Source organism: Bombus vancouverensis, chromosome 13, assembly GCF_051014615.1.
Source record: "Bombus vancouverensis nearcticus chromosome 13, iyBomVanc1_principal, whole genome shotgun sequence".
NCBI classification, from domain to species: domain Eukaryota; kingdom Metazoa; phylum Arthropoda; class Insecta; order Hymenoptera; family Apidae; genus Bombus; species Bombus vancouverensis.
This window is the reverse complement of record NC_134923.1, coordinates 479,604-498,802: the sequence shown is the minus strand read 5'-3', so window position 1 is coordinate 498,802 and position 19,199 is coordinate 479,604. Positions and strand designations below refer to the sequence as shown.

Here is a 19,199-nt window from a genome sequence, read left to right as displayed (position 1 = left end):
TGTTGGATATGTTTAAGTTGAAACCACTGCATTAGGTCTTTTTTCTTGTTTAAAATTATTTGTATTGGTAAATTGAATGAAAGTTCTAACATGTAATTTGTTCTTCTTTTATAAATAGTTTACAGAGGATAAAGCGTGGGTAACTCAAGACTGTCGCGATCATGACACTATACATACTTATGTATAGCACGTATACTAAGCTAACTCAAATAGCAAGTCAGAGAAATGGAAACTTAGGAAAATCTAAAGGAAGATAAAACGTTCGAGCCTTGACAGGAATATGAGATGCTAAGTAATCTTCCTAAGTAATCTCCTCCAGCTTTTTCTATTTTGATCAATAATTATTAGTACATTTTAGGAAAACAAATAGAATTTTTGTTCTCAAGCGAGGTATAATTTAAATTTTGTATGTACACAAAAATGTTAAATATCTGTAATAAACATGGTACAATCAATTTTTTTACATAAAATTATATTGTATAGGCTATTGTTATTTAAACATTTTAAATTGGATGAAGGAAAAAAATGACGCAAATAAAACGTAGAACATTTTAATTAAAGAGACTAATATAGAGATTTATCTACTTAACTGTGATTAAATCATCTCCACTTAACGCTCTACCTCTTCTATTAATTATGCTTCGTTAAACTATGATTACAGAGAATGGGTTTTTTGATAAAATGACATTCTGACAAATATATATAGATCGATATATATAGATATAGATAGACAAATATATAGATTCTTACAACAGTAGTTACGAATGAACAGTAGTTATTGTATCAATTCCGTTCTTCAGAAGCTTCATTTGTGAAAAGACAATTCGCCAGAATATGGATTCACTGTAGTTATAGCTATAGGATTTCAATCTAGTTGACAGACTTGCTTTACGTAGAGAATATCTGTCTCTTGTTCTACCTTATCGCGATTCTCTCCTCATCTTATACGCTTTGTCGAACAAAGTAATATTGGCATATATCTCGGCTCTGGTTACAATCATTAGTTTCCGCCTAAACGGTTAGAATCACATAGCTCGCGCTCTACTCTCGTTTATTGAACATTCAGGCCATATGGTCGCATGCGACTAGTTTTATGTTAATTCCGACCGATTACAATACCTTTCTTTCGTTTACAAGGAACGACGAGACTGGCAGTTGCGTGATTTCCAATGCAAAAGCCGCGATATCTGCACGATAACCTAACCTCAACCGATTTTGTTGTACTATTCTTATGTGGACTTCGTTTGTACCACTTTCGTAACAAAAATAGAATACGTAGAACACAGCATTCCGTTATGCGATATTGTCGATTCCTAACATCCGAAAAATCAGAGATAATTTTTTCCCTACAGTTGTACATTTGTGTGAAAAATTACGAACGTAAAGTTGTTTGGTGCATGCACAGTCCTCCCCTACCCTGCATTTGCGTGGACATGCTAGAAAGATTCACTTTTCCACGGTGAAACTGTATGTATTATAATTTCATTTTTACAAAGGTCGAACATCCTACTATGCATAAATTTAATATTAATATAAGCAGGTTTCCTGTTAAGTATTACATCTGACGTATAAGCACACGTGTGTACGAGCCTTGGTTTTAAATGTCTTATAGTAGACACCGAAAAGATTATTCAGTTGGATATCTGACTCAACATCAATATTTTACTAGGAGATAACATGTTAAGAACACGTTGGTGGATGGCATGGGAGATGATGAATGAAGACATACTTCTGTGAGATACATAAAATAGTAGTCAGAACGTATTTTGGCGCTTGGGGACAGCAACAGCTGGTGATACTGTCATACACCTCCATTTATAAACTTTCGAAAATCGATGTGACCTTCAAACTTTAGTGTATTCTGTTTCACAGCACAAAATGTTTCCGAAACGTACGTTTATTGTTACAATGAACTTGACTAATGGCTCTGAAATACTATCCTTGAAAAAACAATGGGGGAATTAGAGCAAAAAAAAGAAGGAAATAAACAAAGACCTTGTTGGTTCGTAAAAATAAAATATGCTACAGGAAAAACTTTTTCCAACTGATTGAGATGCGACAAGCTTTAAAAGCTATGACGCGAATCGAGCGTTTGTCTACAAGAGCGCATTTTCGGTGGATATATAGATATACATGTATATGTGACGAAATATACTAAAGCAATATTGACCCTTTGTCGCTGAAAGTATCAAACTACAAAACTTCCTTTCAAATTTTCAGAATAAGGAAATCAGGATCATGATAAATAATTGGAACATAATTAAAAATAATATATCTTCTCTATAAGATAATGAATACATTGGTTCATTTAATTTTTATGGATATTCAAACGCTTCTGTGAAATAAAACGTCAAGATTATAGAGTATAAAATTCATAGCTATGAAATAACTAAAACTCTGATGTATTATTAAAAATATACGTTAGGTTCTATGTAGTGATACATACAAAGATTACATGTACAAACCCATAATTAACACAATGCTACCGCAACCATTCTGCAATCTACCTTGCCCAAAACACTCTTCCAGTCACCTCCAAACTCTTCAATTCTCTCCACCTAACCACCCACAAACCATTCACAAACATGCAATTCTCGACAAAAGAAGAACTTGTCGTCAGTTGTCCTTAACATCTCGTTCATTCATTTGGTCCCTATCCCCCTATTTCCTCCCACTGCGATGATCGCACTACATTTTTCCACGTCTCTATTCTATTCTCTGGATGACCTGAATTCTCGAGCAGTCGAGTGACGATTGATCTGTACAATTGATCGATTTCTGTTTACTACAGCCATGCAGGAAATTTCGTCTTGGAAAGCGATGTTGTGATTTCGAATGCTTGGACCATGTAAAAAACATTACCGGAACCGGTGAAATTTATGTCCTTGAGGATGAGAAATCCTCCAGCTCCTCGACTCACCAACAAACGTGATGAGCTCAATGGTGCTGTTGCGGCTATTTGAATTTTTCAACAAGGATCCAGATGGCGCCGTGGACGAAATTCAATCATTATAAACGTCAACGATCAACATCAGCCATCAGGCAATTTCATATTGGTGACTTATTTCTTCTGTGTTATTTCTTCTAATTTTATTGTTAGTTCTTCCATTTGTATTCCAAAAGATTGAACTCTTTTTACGTGCGTGTGTGTTTTTCTTTTTTTTGTAACTCGTCGAGTTGCAATTCTAATTTTTGCACTTCCTCCTTCATGTCCTCTATGTGCTTCTCGAACTCTTGTGTCGTCCTGTCTTTGTTGGAACATTCTACTTGAAGATCAGCGAGTTGATGCTCGGGATCGTAATTCAATTTTTGGTCATTTTATTGCTGTCATTTTATCAACTTCTTTCTTCTTCTTTCTTTTTTTTTTTTTTTGAACTTAAAATCTTGATTTAAGGTTTGTGTTTCACTATATGATTTATTATTATTAACTAGTTCAACATTATTTTCAGTAGATTTTTTTTTCGCGTGATTTTTATACTTATTTAAATAGTTTAACATGAGCAAATGCATCGTACGTCAGATATACCATTTTTAATAAATTGTCGCCTTTACAACTCGAGTTACCTCTGAACGAGTCGCATGATTGATCAATAAGCCATGAGTAATTATGCAAATTCAGTATTTTTTTCATCTATCTATCTGAATATTATAACAAAGACTTTACATTGAATATTTTATTAAAATTGTAAGTTTTTCATAAACGCTTCAAAATCCACAGTCTATTGATCAACTCCTCTATCCTTTCTCTTTCTCCTCACTAAAATAGATAAATTCCTAATGTAGTTTGTGGATAATATTTTTTTTTTTTTTTCTAAAGCAAATCACATTTATCATCTGATATATTTTTTGAAATAATTTCTGTCTGTACATTTTCTTCTTTCCCCTTACTCCTCTTTCTCTTTCTAATGAATTCTTTTTATTCCGTAAAATAGTTTTTGTATATTCAATTTTGTTAAGTGCAATCCTTATTTCTGATAACTTACTTTTATTAGATAATTCTTGTGAATCTTCTACTACATCTTCCATATCATTTTGAGTGCGGCTTCTACCTTCAGTAAATTTAATATCTTGAACCGTATCATTAATTTCAATAGCTCTTTCGGTATCAAGTAAATCGCACTTATTATTTAATATACCTTTTGAATTGACTTCTGTCTCTGTAGTTTCTTCTTTTGTATCTTCTTCGAGTTTTCTTCGTTCTTCTAATCCACCCTTCTCATTTTCTAGGATCTTCCTTGTTGTTACGCCGCCTAAAACATCTGCACGCCAGCCCGCGCCAGCTCGCGCCACCGGACAACAACCAGCCTGCGTAACGTCACTTCGACCCTCAATAAACCTAAGGACCCACCATAACTTTCACTTCCCTGTATTGTTTCGCCATGTGTCTTCAATCCGTTTGTCTTGAAGAATTTCTAAAGCTTAAAAATATTCTCGAAACACAGTCGGTTTTTAGAGAGGTCCTTGGGTTTATTAGGCGTACTTAAAACACGGAGAAAGCGGGTATGCACCCATTAGGAAAATCCGAATAGCCCTCTAATAAAACAAGCTATGTTTTCCTCACGCACACAGTCATCTATCCACCACGATGGTAGGAGACTTCCTACTCATCCCTTCGAGCAGTAGTGCAGGTCATGACCAATCGACACCGCGGTTCGTTACCCTCACTTTTCCTAACGAAAGTGGGAACAACGAATCCGCGTTCTTTAGGCACAGGGGCACACCCACACCGAACTTTTCTTCCGTATTAGAAAAAGAGCGACAGACAGTCTAAAAACTAACGCCTAACGCGGCAGTCTACACATAGCGCGAGAGTCGCATACTTCACGAAAATCTTTTGTCGGTTCTCGGTGTTGTCGAACATACATCTTCTCTCCTAAATATATTATAGTGCTAAGTCCATTAATACATTAATTTCCATTATAAGAGCCCTGCTCTAGCGTACATATCTATCACATCTTCGTGCGACAAGTTGTTAACTATTTATTTCTCTACGTCAGTGTAATCTAAGTGTTGGAAATATATAATTTATAATTCAGTGAATCACAGTGTTATACAAACTCAATCACCCCTATTATCTCAACGGAAATCAGTCGCTGCTTTAATAGTCTCCTTTAACAGTTTTCTTAACTTGATTTCGTTCTGCTTCTGCATAGCGTCTAGTATGGCCCGAATACTTGGATCCACACCAGTAGCCATAGCCAAGCCGGTGAAAATTATCCTTTGTTCCGTGGTATATATAGGGTAAAACGAATGGTAGACCGCAGCATAGTGGTTTCCAACGATCCACACTTGTTCTAATTCCTCACTCAACGTCTTTCGTGTCCATTGACGTAGAAAAAGGTAAGTTATTGTAATATCGGAATATATTAAAGGTGTAATTTTGTCCGATTAATTATAATTTATTAATAATGGATTGAAAATACAGATATTAGTTAGACAGAGAAACGATGTTTGATTAACAGGAAAACTAAATGCAACGCTCGTATTTTTTATATTTGGTAACTCTCTCTCTCTCTCTCTCTCTCTCTCTCTCACTGGCAACTCTAACACTCGACAATTCTAACGACTCTATGCTTCGACGTCTCGATCAACTCTGACCCTCGCCAATGCATTCCTGCTCGGTCGTGCACGCTCTTGCTCTCGTCCTCTCTCACACACACACACACACACACACGCGCGCACACACGCACACGCACACGCACACGCACACACTTTCTGGCTCACATGCTCTGGCCTCTCGATTGCCACTCCTTGAAATATGAAACCGTACTTCTGTTTTGACGCTGTTTATCTTTTCTCGCGTCACTGTTACTAGGCGCTCTTGGATGTAAACAAACTACAAAAAGACGACGTACACGGTGTTTTCTAATTTCAGCCGATCTTCAATCAAAGCTATTCTACGATATTACAGAATTATATTTCCCCCTTTTTAATTAATTATATGTCGGAGAAGCAGGGGGGATAGGGTTGTCGGTATTTGAGGAGTCTTCGTTGAAGGTAGCCATCGTTGCGGTGTAACGAAGATACGATTTATTGACACAGGTATGAATAACACAGGTTTGACAATCTACCACGGCGGTGAGACGTCCGCGGCACTAGTGACAGTGGTCTCCGGTTCAATAACGAATCCGCGGCCAACGGGATGACAGATGGGCGTCCTCGCTGAATCTAAGTCTGACTCGTAAACGATAATTGCTGAGCGTAAAGACGTTACTCTTTGGTCGACGGGAGCGCGTAAAAGAATGCCCGTCCCGTCCCGATGATGCCACAGAGGAAAACTATAATGGGGTGTGTCTAAGGACACGAGATCATCGGATTCGTCGAGGAAAGCCTTCGTTTAGGAAGTAAGGGAAATTGACGTTGCTGCTAATTGGTCAATCTCCATATCGGTGGTTAGAAAAAGATGCTAGCCGCCCTCGAGGGAAAGTTGCTAGTGGGAGACGCCGCTCGTTGAAAAATATGTCTCCCCTATCTTCCCGTAGTTAGGACAAAGACTGTTTGTCTGTTTGAAGGACTTTAGTTAACTAAACCTTAAGATTTATAACGGGCCCTCGGGCTAGCCGAACATGTACTGTGGAGACGCATCGACATCTGGCAATCATCTTACTCGAAGAATAGGCTCTGCGTGTGGCGAGCCACGGGACAGAAACCGTTGGAATGTTTACTGTCGCGTGTCGCCACGAATATTTCTTTTAAGGAGAGCTATAGAATTACTCCATACCTTTGTTAGGCAAAGCGTTCATCCCTTGACCGCGGCTACGTTGGGCGACAGACTGTCACCTCGAGCCAAAGCTCACCGTCACTAATCTCGAACAATTACAATCGGATTGAATAACTACAATAGTTTAGTTACAGTTATAGTGGCCTTTAGATTGCAATGTTGCGGGGCTATCCCAAGGTTCCGGTGTCCTTTCATCTCCGACATATATTTAACTATATATATTAACTATATATTTTCCCTAGGAACAGTAAGATTTTAACGATACAACTTTATTAAGAGATCTTAATGTCATAAACGGTATCGAAACTTCGTAATTAATATTGTTAAGGAAGAAAATATTGGTAATCTCCTCGAACGACGAGCGCTTGATATTCACAATTAGAACTCGATATCTTAGCTTCTTATAATATCCTAATAAAATGTTATTTATCGATTACAATTGTCCTGTCGTATTTTATTGTGTTTGCTTTATAAATGTGAACTTTATTCAAAAAGAGTTCATCGATATAACGGTATTGAAGAGAACTACTCGAGAAACTATATCTAGCCCTTGGATGGAGGGATTGCTTGCTTCTTGCAATCGAATAATTGGAGTGTAACTAGAAACACGAACGGTAGTTTAGCAATGGAGAAGAACTTTAGAACGACAGCAATTTTCTTCTTGTTTCTTTGAGAAAGGCACCGTTCATTTTATGTTTGCGAGAATGGGGTTGTTGGACGAATTTGATTAAAAAGGAAAGATCTTTAACAAATATTCTTCCCATTGATACATTCCTATATTTTTGATTTAATTATTTGAAAATGCAATTTTGCATATACCTATGTGCTATTATATACTATAATCGCAGGCGTTTCTTTAAAATGATGTACTATTGAAACAAGGCAAAGTATCGTCGAATTCTTCTAGATTCAATTTCTCAAAAGAATGGCTCTATTGATTAACCAAACATAGTTCCCATAAGCATATACGTACTTCTCAGAAAAGATAGTTATATCTAGATCAATATTACTCCCCACAGTGACCTATATGTCAAAGAAAAAAAAGACACATCAAGTATTAAATCATACTACTATTACGTCCACTATCTCTACAAATCCTCCACTCTTGGAAAAGTCTATCTTATTCAAACGTAACGTAACTCAAATTAAATCTTTTCCATCATCATAAATACGAAACATTTATAAAATTATCATCTTCGATTATTTACTCAACATCTAGCTAACAAAATCTTCTCCATCGCCGTACCCCTTAATCCTGACCGCGTACAATTAACGTATGAATAGTTAATTTATTGAAATTTAAACGACCATTTTACGCTACTTGTACTCGAATGATTTTAGGATCTTGCTGTATCTCTTGCACAGTGTTATACTGACAGGCGAGAAACATAGAAACGTAACTTCCGATCCACTGATTTACCCTAAACAGACGATGATAGGTTATACGGTGCACGCAATACAGAAGCGTTTCCGATGCAATTCGAAGGTGCGTTGTTACAATGGAGTTCATCGATCCATAATGACTATTTCCCCGCCAACTACAGCCTGTAATAACGGAATAGCCAATAAAGTATATCCTGTCGATTTAATCGTTACCCCCACGGTGCACCGCGCGCACGGAGATCGGATCGGTGATTTTCACGTGATGTTTCGCAAATCGTGAGGCGCTCGCGTGATTCGCGCGTTTTAAGCGTTCCCGCTCTTCCCGTCCGATAGAAAGAGAAAGGGAACAGGGGTGGAAGGAAGAGGGAAGATACGTGATGCGGGTTCAACCTGCCGCGGGAACCTTTAAAGAAGGTCGGTGCAACGGGGGAGATGTAATTTTAATAAGTTGGAGAACAAGTCATTGTAAAAGATGGATATTCAGATGTTGGAGATGCAGCAGATTTACGACTCGCTGGAATTAAGTTAGTTAAGGTGTTGAAAACCTAACGTCTTTTCAAAGGCGTTTGCCGCGTTTCTTTTCAAATCAAAATACATACATACGATACGTACAATGTATGCGCCTAAAGTTTTAAAGTTAATTTCTATTCAAGGAATGGACTGTTTTATTATAGGTTTAGGAAATTGAAAAGAAGCAATTGCTTGTTTCTAAGGAAGAATCGCGAGAAGTACAGTTAGAAACTGTATTGTGAATCACTTTTCCTGGTTTCCGTAACGAGGAAGTGAAAAAAAAAAACGCAGACAAGTCAGCGTTTACCGTAGCTAAATGGAAGATACGCAGGTACGAGTCGTTACAGTTTTGTCGTTGCAACGATTCCCGCTGCGTAATTTGATAATGAACAGTTGAAAAATAGCAGCGTTGTGTCCGTACTCTTTAGTTGTGTCCGTACTCTTTAATATCCCATTATATGGAAGTTAACGACCGGAAAATACACCGCTCAACTACTTGAAGGAAGTAGCTCATGAGCAAGTCTTTTGTATCCTCGCAATGGTATAATTCCTGTAACGTCTCGTTCTCGGAGGATTTATTTCGTTGATTTGTACTTGTTTATTGCTTTTGTGTTTTCATGAATGGAGCATGTCGCATGCGAATCGTAATATGGTTTTAATGGCGTTTCGACTTCAATGATATCAGCGGCTGATTGCGCTTCCCGTAAGAAGCTTCCAATCATTATGTATTTTAGGAACAACAAATAAGGATATTTAGAGAACGAATTAATTATTCAATTGTTCGCGCAAGAAATACCTGTCTCTTTTTCGAAAGTTATAAATGCTGTTTTCAAAGAGTTCCTTAGCTCACCATAAACCAGATAAGAATCTTTGGTTCCGTCTAGAAAAAGAAACCTTCAGATCAAACCGAAAGGGGTTCGGATTATATTTTCTAATCGTATTTGTATATTTCTTTTTACGGTCAGCTTGTCATCCACGTACAATCGAACAGAGAGTCCATTAATTATTTCCCTTCGACTTGTTTCAGGGGGAGCATCTCTGAAGCCATGCCGGCTGACGAGTTCGCTGGAAATCGAAACAGAAGCAAACCAAGACTGCAACCACCTTAACGAACCGCTATTATCACTGGCAAGGTCATCGGGCAGATCTAATCATGCTCACGCCGACCATGCTTCCTGTGCACTCGTTCCTCTTTCTTAACGACGTCAACCAGAAGATCGGGTGCTAAGAAATTCGAAATCGAGTTGATTGAAAATCTCAAGGAATATTAAAAAAAATACGAATAAACAATTTCATATAGAAATCATCCATTTTGGGCAAAGAAAAGAAACAATCAGAAAAAGGAATAACCACAGAAGCTCTGAATTTCATTGCTTCCTAATGGTACTTCCTTGGATATTTTTACATTCTGGAGGCGTGAACGAACTCTGAAAAACAGAAACGACTTCTATCGGATGATCGAAAGAACTACCTGGACACTGAGTATAATTATTCACACGTGCGGATGCCATTTCCGGCATGTTTCTCCATGAAGAAGGTCAGCTTCAGTTTTTGCCACTTGTAGATAGAAGTTGAAGTGGCGGACGTCTTAACGAGGTTGCTAGAATGTCAAAGAAATAGATGAGGGAAATATTATGAAGATATATTTATGAATATCTAATTGAGCATTTAATTAAGAACTTAATCGAAAGACCAAAATAAGTTGGTTCTTGAGACCAAGTACCTATCTAAGTATAATAGTCTTTTGTACTTACGGTTTAGTAAGAGGACTCGAGTAAAACGATTACTCGTTAAAAGGAACAATAGAATAATCATGCCTCCGCAGACGGTGGTCTCTGCTTTCATGCCTCATCGCGGAGAATCTCAGCGAAAAAAGTGTCCCGAAGCGTGAGCTGAAAGGTGGCTATCTAGGCTGCCTAGTGAATGCCGTCGCCATGGTGGAGCTGGCGTGTAGCAACTCCCTAAGTCCAGGAACCTAATCCTGCGTCAGAAAGACAAAATTCGCTACGGAGAAAAGTAAACAAAAATATATATATAGGGAAGAAGCGACAAAGATTAAAGATCGTTAAGAATTACAGGTAATTTAATGATAAAAGGGAGAAAGAATTGTGTAAAAATTCTACTGGAAAAGAAAAGAAAGATTAAGCCTCCAACGAGAAAGACGTGCTCAGAAGCGAGTCCTGCGTAGCGCCATGTAGAGGAGCAGGAAGAAAATATTGGTAATCTCATCGAACGACGAGCGCTTGATATTCACAATTAGAACTCGATATTTTAGCTTCTTATAATATCCTAATAAACTGTCATTTATCGATTACAATTGTCCTGTCGTATTTTATTGTGTTTGCTTTATAAATGTGAACTTTATTCAAAAAGAGTTCATCGATATAACGGTATTGAAGAGAACTACTCGAGAAACTATATAGAGGATTTAATTAATGTGTGGATCAACGTATGTATCACTATATGTAACAATAATATTGACTGTATATGTACGTGTGTAATAAAAGATTTCCGGTTTACAATGTTTACGATACTGATATAAAAATACCATATAGAGGATTTAATTAACGTGTATATCTACGTATATATCATTATATGTAACAGTAACATTATGTGCATATGCGTATAATATTGGTTAAATGTTAAATGTTAATATTGGTTAAATGCGTTAAAGTGAAATGTTATTTACCTATTCAAGATAGCAAAGTAGACATACCATATAGAGGATTTACTACTGTTAACACTCGGTATTCTCGTATTCAAAGTATTTAACCAAATAATTTGGGAATCCAGCGGACGAGCTTGTATTTAATATGATTATATTTAATATAACAACTTTACTCAATATACGCGTAGGATTTTAAATGTCATGAGGGTTGCAGCGGACTCAATTTTAATGTACCTCGATATCTTAGCTTCTTATAATATCCTAATAAAATGTCATTTATCGATTACAATTGTCCTGTCGTATTTTATAGTGTTTGCTTTATAAATGTGAACTTTATTCAAAAAGAGTTCATCGATGATTATCCATTACAGGTTGTTAATAAACCTGAATTATGCACAAAGGAATTGCCGTTAATAACTTAAGATTCTCTGCCCGTCGTACAGGGTACACATAGTAATTATTCTCGACGATCGTAACGTTTAAGTCCAATTCGAGCTTATAGTCCCATGCGAGTTAAACAACGACAATAGTTTGAATTTCTATTTGTTCGTTTGTCGTCTGTTTATACCCGGAGCACCTGCTGTAAACCAATACAAAATTTATTAGATCTATAAATAACACATATAAAACTTATTAATTTATAATTAATATAAAATAGGAGAGCACGAAACTTCCTATTTTATGGATATGTTAAATCTTTGTAAAAAATACCATATCATTAGTATCATTTTAATCGTTCTAAAGGATTTAGCCGCATAAAGCTGAGACCCTTGGAAGAATCGATGTTCACGCGTGACAAATTGAAATTGTGCGAAGGTTCCGGTACGAACATCACAAGCCGAACATCGATACCAGGGGCACAGGCACATGTTCTGGGTTCATTATATATTTATAAAAGGCTGACGATTCAGTAGATGGTCCGGGTAAATTTAAATTGTAAATGAACGCATTGCTGGTTTCAAGTAAAAGCCTGGATAAGAGCGGATATGGTATGAGAGTCTGTCGTGGAAAGGGGAACAGGCCGCTTTTATTTGTAAAGTTTGAATCTCCTCGATATTGAAGATGTTGAAGCTGCAAGTATGTATTTCATTTTAACCGAGATTTAATTGTAAATGACTATACCTAGTGTCGGTACATCTTAATATCGAGGAGATTCATACTTTACAATAATCGGCCTGTTCCCCTTTCAAGAAAGCTCTTTCAATACTTTGATTTTAAATCGATGACAATCTTAAATAGTATGCCTCATATTTTTAAAATATAAAATTATATACTATGTTATTCTATAACGTATTATGTACAGTTATATATATATATATATATATATATATATATATATATATAATAATTCTATATTGAAAAAAATATGAAATTAACATGATATATACATTACTACATAAGTTATATATAAAATATGTATATTATACCCTTGCCTACTGACTGATATGAATTTCTTTCGGTCTCGAATGCGTTAAAAGAGAGCGCAAAGAAGTCGAAATTACTTATTGTAATTAGTAAAACGACCTGAGAGGCAGACAGATACAAGAAAGAAGGAATATTATATTAGCGGCATTATCATGTTTTTGCTCTCTTTAATTCTTTCATCGAGACAGACAATCTACAGGTATTAATCGACCAATTTCTCCAAGCTGATAACTTCGATTGATGTTTATATATAAGAAGTGTTATGTGTTAATCTGTCTAATATATATATATATATATCTGTCATATATATATATATATATATGAAATATAGTGCGATCATCGCAGTGGGAGGAAATATATATATATATATATGTACTACTTACTCAAACTATGGATCACATAACCTATACGAAAAAAAAAAAAAATTATTGTACACTATAAAGCAAGAGGTTAAATCTTTAATCTGTTAAGAATTAAATTTTTTATTGTAACTGCGAAAATTATAAAAGTACCAAGCGAAGCAAGTACGGAATATATGCGGAGTATGAATCGCTCAACGAACCAAAGAGCGGCTCAGTGACAAAATTAGTAAAGTAAAGACCACAAATATTACAACATTATATTCTACCACAAAATAATTCTCTATACAAAAAAGGTACACAACGAATCGATTTTTCATAACGATAAGAGTCAACAGAACCAATCAAGACCAGGCGAGACTCTCATAAGACAACGATATCAGAGGGATCAAATCAGCGACTTCAATCTATGTTACAGAGTATAGTTATCAAGAAAAATTGCTCTTTTCATGAAAAGTATGGTAATGATACTCTTATAATACATTGTATATCTGGCAGTCGGATGTGCCCGTGGCCATCGGAAATGTAAAGACGACGCTTTTAGAAAGTGATAGCGCCATCGCGTTTTAAAAACGCGTTAGAAGAAGGACGGTTTCGCTATCCAAGGCGAATCGAAAAGTGTGCGTGTTGCGAGAATCAGAGTTGATCGAGACGTCGAAGCATAGAGTCGTTAGAATTGAGTTGCGAGTGTTGTCGAGTGTTAGAGTTGCTAGTGAGAGAGAGAGAGAGAGAGAGAGAGAGAGTTACCAAATAGTTGTCAAGTTATTTGTTGTAAATACGAGCGTTGCATTTAGTTTTCCTGTTAATCAAACATCGTTTCTCTGTCTAACTAATATCTGTATTTTCAATCCATTATTAATAAATTATAATTAATCGGACAAAATTACACCTTTAATATATTCCGATATTACATTATCGCGATGTAATATTTATCATGCTTATTTTGTACGTAAAACGAATCGTTGGAATATTCCCGAAGCTAACGAAGCATTTCCCAAAAGTTAAACCGAAGAAATTAACGCGAATAGTTAAGTGAAATTTTTCCATTAACTTGCTGACCAACCGGCAAATAAAAAATCATAAAAATTGTTTCAATGTGTTGAGGTCACGCATAACTTCTTTTTTCATTGACGATTACCAAACAGGTAAAATTTCGAAATTGTACGAAGGCCACGTGACCAGATCGTATTGGAATTTGAAGTGCATGGAAAAAGACAACTCGAAGTACAAACCTTGTGCTGTACTACTCGAAGTACAAACGTGAACTAATGGATGCAGAAAAGCAATTAACGCCAAACATCCGAACAGCATCTTGGAGCCCGTCATTGTTCTGAAATAAAAGAAGTGACGAATTAAAAAGACGCAGAACTAATAATAATAAAGGAAACTTAGTTCGTATTATAAATTGAATTTACATCAGAAAAGAAACACGATCAAGCGAAACAGATCGTAGAAATGACAAATATCATCGATATACGTTTCAGTGTAATTTCACTTTTGAAAATTATTTAGTTTAATACGATCGTATTCATCGCTCTGAAACTTTCATTGTGCTGCAATTTGTGCTGCGTCTTTTTAATTTCTCTATCTTTCTGTGTTTTCGGAAAAATTACTTGAAAGATTAAGAATTGCTTGCCTTATTTTATTTTCGATTAGTTAGGATTTGATTATTCCAGGTAAGCTTTATTATTTATAACAGGTTTTATCACTTGTTTATTATTTAGGAGTTTGTTATTTTAGGATTAGTACCTTTTAGGATTTCTTATCCTTCGAGTTTCTGTTTCAGATATCTAGGTCTATTTCAAGATGTTTTATTACATTAGGATTATTTATTCGATTAAGATAATTTAAGAGTTTCACAATGTACAAAGAAATAATCGCGTGAAATTTAGATTTATGCTTTAAACGTATTAAACACGCGGTAATTTCAATGTCTATAGCCTCGAACGTGTTCTGATTAGTTGTGTCATTGTCTGTGACATTGAAATCACAAAAATCCATTGCAAGTGTGCTGTCATGCAATGTGGATGTAATTGGGTTTTTTGGGTATTTCCTGTATCATCTGATTTGTACAGTACTATTTTAACGCAAGGACAGGAAAGTTATTATATATTTCCCGTCCATTATTTGAATCGTTGTGAAGTGTAACGAATTATATTCGATTCGAGGAGATGTTAATGAATTACCCATTTCATATGTAATTACATGGAAATAAAAATCATTGCAAAAATAATTGATCTAATGACAACGGAATTTCCAATATTTTTTTGTTTCGTCACGTCTTTTTCATAATATATCTTTTATAAGTACGTGATTTATTAATCGTTCGAATGGAAATAATTATTCGTATAATATTCAAATGATTCTAGCCATAAAATAAATTAAAACGATACCTGTCAATGATATGCAATCTGCGTATGACGTCAACCTCGATCTATGCTTATACAAGAAATTTTATCAATCAATGACTAGATATACAATAATCAAATATTATAAAATTTCCTGAAAACCTTTAGGTGTTAATATTAAGGTGTTAATATCTTTAATATTTGCAAGTTATTGTTTAGCGCTAATTAGTTAGAATGTAACAAGTGGTGTACCAGAATTGAGATAATTAAGCCACACGAACAATCTTATTTAGATCTTTTTAATTTTTTAATTCTCTTTTGCTCCAATACTTTGTAAAATTAATCTTCATTAGCTACTACACATCATAGAATAACAAGAGATAATTTTTCTTATATAACGTTTCATTCATAAAATCTATCATTAAAGTATATCTTCATAAAAATATCATTCCATACTAACGGTATATTTGGTGTCATACGAGATAACAGTTACCAGTGATGACATATGTAACTTTATAAAGATATCTCGTTTTATTATATATTAAAAGAATGTACTCATTGCTGCTATATTTCAGATGAAAAAAAGGAGGCAACGATTTTACAGTAAAATCGTTCGTTTACAACTGATTCATTTACATTTCATGATAATACTGTGCATTCTGAATATGCTATGATTTGGTTTAAAATAATAAATAGTCCATTCTTGCATACTATTGTTCCAGCTTTACTTGTATTTTCGATATTGATATAAATAGAAAGACAATTAATGTCGTTCGAGTCTATTTTCGGATCATTTATATTACGTTTAATCCATATAGTTATTATATGAGACATAGTATCGTAAAATTTGGAAGAATAAAACGTTCGTACAGGATGTACATTTTATAAGAACTCCAACAAATCTGCGTGTGCACCTAAAATACAAACTGATAGTGATTGTTCATAAGTTTATATACATTATCTAATGTCAATCGAAGGTATCAATTCTTTTTCTCCATAAGAGTACTTTTTCATTTATATGTGTTCAAAAATACATGTGTTCAACCGTGAAGCATATGTCACCTACAACGAAAAAGAGTTTCCCTATACTTAATATTTCCTTTATATACCTATGAAAGTCTATTCTTCGCGTAGTATGAAATTATGAATAAATCTGGAATATTGTTCAATCTGAAAAGAAAAATAACTTATTGACATCATTCATTGATACGAGATTCAGAATGTTTGTTTTGTCTTGCAGAGAAAGAAGGCAGCCCTTTCTTTTAATGTGAAATAGAAAGCGAAAATTTGAAAACAGATTTTTTGGAAATTTACTTGCAAATATCGTTTTCAATATCGTGATTTTCTTCCCAATGGTACTGTACTTTCAAATTTTCCAGTATCCCTCTAAAAACAAAAAGTCGAACCTCGTTATTATTAACGTAGGCACTACAAGGAAAAGAAGTATTAGAAAGCAGCTCCTTTTTATTATGGATTTCTTTATAATCATGTAAATAAGAAATTCCGGAAATTTTTTCCTCAAGAATTTAATTCTTGTGTTTTGATTGATAATTATTACACTGCATACTAACTTTTCGCATACTGTTCGCGTCTAACAATTTCCTAATAATAACTACTTCAAAATTACATATGTTCTTGCACGAATTCAAAAGTACGTATGATACAATTACAATTGATTCTAAAATAATAATTATTTAAAGATATTAAGATACTAATTAAACGTTTCACTATATTTCAAAATCTGGAACAACAAATTTTTATTTATAAAAAATGAAACTGTGTTTATATATTCTTTGTCATGATGCTATTTCTTATTACCATGTCGACATTTTTTAAAATTCATTTTGTTATCTCTACGCAATATGAAAATTCATATACTGCTTAATATTTTTTACATATTATCCATCCACCGCATGATATCTCCTGAAAAATCAAAATATTAATGTTATATTATTACAATGCTTCTTAAATTTCAATTTTTGACAAATTTGAAATCCAATATATTTTGCACAATTGTTATTTATCAAAAAATTCTAAGTTAGTAACTTTCTTTTCAAATGGCAAATAACATATACTTTGACTTACCTGTAAGTTTTTGTTCCTAATCATCATTTCCTCTTATAGAACATCATTATTGATCTTATAATTACTACCGGTGTCATAGATATTGTAGTGGCTACAACTGAATTAATAGAAAATGATAAATAACTGTGTATAACACTAACACATAACTGTGTATAACAATGACACATAACTTTTACTTACATATCAGTCGATAAGGGATTACTGTGATATCCTGTTGATGTTTCTTAAGGCACTTGATTAGGTGTGATACGGTATCATTCCTTATGGTATACTGTAGATAAGTATTTTAGAAAATGACAAGAATAAATCTAAATTATTCAGAGGTTCCAGTTTCGGCTTAGACATAAATACAGGACCATTTGCAAAGAAGGAAGGGTGCGTTTCTACAGCCTCGTTATAGTAACGAATACCAATATATAGTAATGAATACCAATCTCTGAATTACTGGTTACTAAACATAAATATCCTATAAAATTTAATATATTTCTTTAATTTTTAATACATACATGAGTTAGTAGTTCTAAATTATGAATCATCCTACCTGTGATATTACACTTTTCCTTATAATATCATCACTCAAGTGAACAACATTAAGATCATGTAAACCATGTCATCCTATCTTACTGTGAAGATACTTAGTTATGTTATCTAACATTATAAAAATATCATCAAATTCAAGTCCTTTTATTCACATCACATGGCCACGACGATCTGGTTCTTCGTTATATAATGTTCTAAAATTTGTCGTATATATAGGATGTACAAACCGTGATATCAAGGTATCAGTTCTTCCTTCCCAAGGGACAGTTTCATTAAAATTCTGATAGAATTAAAAATTAATTATTAATATTCTAACAATCATATATGTTAAATACATTATAGTCAACGATATATACCTGAGCGAACGTAGGGGTAATTCCTTGATAATTATAAATGTCATCAGCCCACATCATTGTGCCACTTCTTTGTACTCCAGCCTCTCGATTAACAGCCTAAACAAACATACAAAATTTTATAGAAGCTGCACAAAATATAGTATATATGCGCAATATTGAAGCGTTCAAGGGGATATAAAGGTAATGTACATCACATACACGTGTACTCTCATGCAACAAAATACAATTAGATTTAATAGTATAAGCTCTTTTATTCATCATAATAGATTGGAAATTTAAGTGTCTTACGAGGGTGAGTAAAAAGTTACCCGCTCTGTCGGTGTAGAATTTATTTTAAGCAATTGTCAAAAAAGACATACATCATTTTTTGACATAATCACTCAATTTCTGTATACACTTTGTCCATTTGCTGAAGGACCTTCGTATTTTCTCATTAAAAAATGTTTTGGGCTGAGCTGCGAACCACGAATGCATCGTCGTCTTCACCTTTTCATCAGCTTTTTCGGCATCCATCTCGCACAAACTTTTTAAAACCCAAATCTGTCGTGCACTATCTCATAAGCAGAGCCGTGGCTCATTTGCAAATGATTTGCCACATTATCCAGCTTCACTCGTCTATTCCATAGAGCATAAGTTCATGAGCACGTTCAATGTTGTCATCGTGGATGTGGACGGGCGTCCAGCTGTTTTTTCATAACTCTTGTGCGATCTTCTTTGAACTTTTGTGCCCATTCAAACACACTTCGTGACAAAACACTTTCTCCATAATGTGCATTAAATCTTTGATAAATATAGGCATCAAAC

General features: G+C 34.7%; 2 long non-coding RNA genes across 3 annotated transcripts; both read right to left on the bottom strand.

Annotated features, from left to right (window-relative positions):
- Positions 1 to 9,770: 9,770 nt before the first annotated feature.
- Positions 9,771 to 10,897, bottom strand: LOC143303498 (uncharacterized). Its single transcript, XR_013059886.1, has 3 exons — positions 10,369 to 10,897; positions 10,086 to 10,214; positions 9,771 to 9,838 (listed from the first exon to the last, which is right to left on the bottom strand). It is a non-coding gene; the product is annotated as an uncharacterized LOC143303498 (long non-coding RNA).
- A 5,963-nt stretch (positions 10,898 to 16,860) lies between these two features.
- Positions 16,861 to 18,951, bottom strand: LOC143303521 (uncharacterized). Of its 2 annotated transcripts, XR_013059913.1 has the most exons (5): positions 18,814 to 18,951; positions 18,041 to 18,319; positions 17,680 to 17,965; positions 17,500 to 17,596; positions 16,861 to 17,337 (listed from the first exon to the last, which is right to left on the bottom strand). It is a non-coding gene; the product is annotated as an uncharacterized LOC143303521 (long non-coding RNA). The 2 variants fall into 2 exon arrangements; XR_013059912.1 differs by lacking the exons at positions 18,041 to 18,319; positions 18,814 to 18,951 and having other exon boundaries at positions 17,680 to 18,011.
- Positions 18,952 to 19,199: the final 248 nt, after the last annotated feature.